A 2,892-nucleotide genomic window follows, 5' to 3' on the forward strand; every position below is an offset into this window, starting at 1 on the left:
ATCTCTTCGTCTTGCCCCGTGTCATCATTGCCTGCTGAGGGAGTCCTGGATAAGGGGGTATCCGGACAGCCGAACTGTGTACAACGTCCGGACTATTGAAGCGTGAAGATACAAGACTCAAGACTTCGACCCGTGTCCGGATGGGACTTTCCTTGGCGTGAAAGACAAGCTTGGCGATCCGGATATTATATTTCCTTCCTTGTAACCGACTCCATGTAAACCCTAGCCCTCTCCGATGTCTATATAAACCGAAGAGGTTGGTCCTTAGAAGGCCGATCACAATTACATTCATACCATTATAGGCTAGCTCCTAGGGTTTTAGCCTCTATGATCTCGTGGTAGATCTACTCTTGTACTACCCATATCATCAATATTAATCAAGCAGGAAGTAGGGTTTTACCTCCATCGAGAGGGCCTGAACCTGGGTAAACACCTGTGTCCTTTACTTCTTGTTACCATCAGCCTTGATGCACAGATCGGGACCCCTACCCGAGATCGGCCGGTTTTGACAACGACATTGGTGCTTTCATTGAGAGTTCCTCTGTGACATCGCCGTCAGGCTCGATGGCTCCTCCGATCGTCATTGACGACACTGCCCAGGGTGAGACTTTCCTCCCTAGACAGATCTTCATGTTCGGCGGCTTCGCACTGCGGGCCAATTTGCTTGGCCACTTGGAGCAGATCGATAGCTATGCCCCTAGCCCTCAAATCGGGTTCGGAAACCTGAACCACACGGCGGATACCCGAGGAGACTTGATCTTTAGTGGATTCGGGCCAGCGCCAGAAGCGCCAAACAGTCACGACGGGCATGGCTTAGACCTGCTGTCAGACGTTGCTTGGGATATCACCCCGGTAGAAGCCCCGGACCTAAATCTGGGACAGGTTGCGTTGCCTAAAGACGGAGGGCTGGACCCCGCCCCACAGGCCGTAACCTCATCGGCGATGGATCCAAACACAGGCTTCACTTTTGAGGAAACCGGTGACCGTAGGCCCCTGGACCTATGTCCGGTTGTAGGATCCAGTCTGTGCGTCCCCGGGCCCGCCGATCCCGGTTGGGCTCCAGTGATGGAGTTCACCACAGCGGACATCTTTCAGCACTCGCCCTTCGGCGACATATTGAACTCATTCAAAACTCTCTCTTTGACAGAGAATCTCGGGCCGAATTATGTCTGGCTCGAGTGTGAAGCAGGCGACGAAGACATTCGTTGCCCACCCACCACCCACTTCATAGCCACGGTTGATGATTTAACCGACGTGCTGGACTTCGACTCCGAAGGCATCGACAGTATGGACGACGATGCAGGAGAAGACTCAGAATCTATGAGGTGCCGGATTCACGCCTCGCCACACGACATATACATGGTGGATACGCCCAAGGAAGGCGACGGTGATGATCCGGAAGATAACACCCCTGGGCAGAAACCAAAGCGACGGCGCAGACGCTGTCCCAAATCCGGCAACAGTAACAATATTAGCAAGAGCGCCAGAAGAATGGATACTCCGGTCAACCCCGATGGCAATAATGACCAAACAGAACCAGTGATGGAGCAGGACGAACCAGGTCACGCCGAACATAGTCTGGGTCATACGCCCAAAGAAAACGATCCAGAGGGATGAGTTCACCAATCCGGCCCAGGACAAGAAGACAGTTCGGACGACGATGCATTCATCATTCCGGAAGAACGCGTGGAATGAGAGAACCTCCATAGAAAGCTTATGGCCACAGCGAGAAGTCTGAAGAAGCAGAAGCAATGGCTTAAAGCCGCACAGGAAACGCTCAATCTCAGCCAAAACGCAAGCTACTGCCAGAATTTGACGATGAGGCCGTTCCACCAAAGAACAACATGAACAAGGGACCAGGAATACCACCTCATAGCCGAAATAAATCAGCTGCCAGAGATTCCCACGACCTACGTAAGCACCTGGAGAAGAAAGCTGGTGCAGCTAGGTCCATCTACGGATCTAAAGGAGACACCCCGGCGAGGGACTATGGCTGTCAAAATAATTTTGACAACCAAACACCAGTTCGGAATAAACACTGAACACAACAACAGCCCACGGCATGCCACAGCGCATCCAGATACAGAGGGGCTGCTCACCCCCTGTGCTTTACTGATGAAGTACTGGACCATGAATTCCCACAAGGCTTTAAACATGTAAACATAGAGGCATACGACGGAACGACAGACCCAGGGGTCTGGATCGAGGACTTTATCCTCCACATACACATGGCTCGCGGAGATGACCTCCATGCCATCAAATACCTTCCCCTCAAACTAAAGGGACCGGCCCGGCACTGGTTGAAAAGCCTCCCCGAAAATTCAATCGGGAGCTGGGAAGAACTAGAGGATGCTTTCAGGGCCAATTTTCAAGGGACTTATGTCCGGCCTCTGGATGCTGACGATTTAAGTCACATAATCCAACAACCCGGAGAGTCTGCCCGCAAGCTTTGGAACAGATTCCTCACCAAGAAGAATCAAATCGTTGATTGTCCGGACGCCGAAGCCTTAGCAGCATTCAAGCACAGCATCCGGGATGAGTGGCTTGCCAGACACCTCGGCCAAGAAAAACCAAGGACAATGGCAGCCCTAACAAGTCTTATGACCCGCTTGTGTGCAGGGGAAGATAGCTGGCTCGCCCGTAAAGGCACCAGCGACCCCAGCACATCCGAAATAAGGGATGGCAATGGGAAACCATGGCGTAATAAAAACAAACGCCAAAACAAGGAAGAGAGCCCGGACAACATAACGGTTAATGCCGGATTCCAAGGCTCTCGACCTAACCAGCAAAATAAGCAACCTAAAGGCAGTAAAGAGGGACCGTCCGGTCTGAACAGAGTTCTGAACAGACTATGCCAAATTCATGGCAGCCCCGACAAACCTGCGAACCACA

Source organism: Triticum dicoccoides, chromosome 4B (genome assembly GCF_002162155.2).
Source record: "Triticum dicoccoides isolate Atlit2015 ecotype Zavitan chromosome 4B, WEW_v2.0, whole genome shotgun sequence".
Lineage (NCBI taxonomy): Eukaryota > Viridiplantae > Streptophyta > Magnoliopsida > Poales > Poaceae > Triticum > Triticum dicoccoides.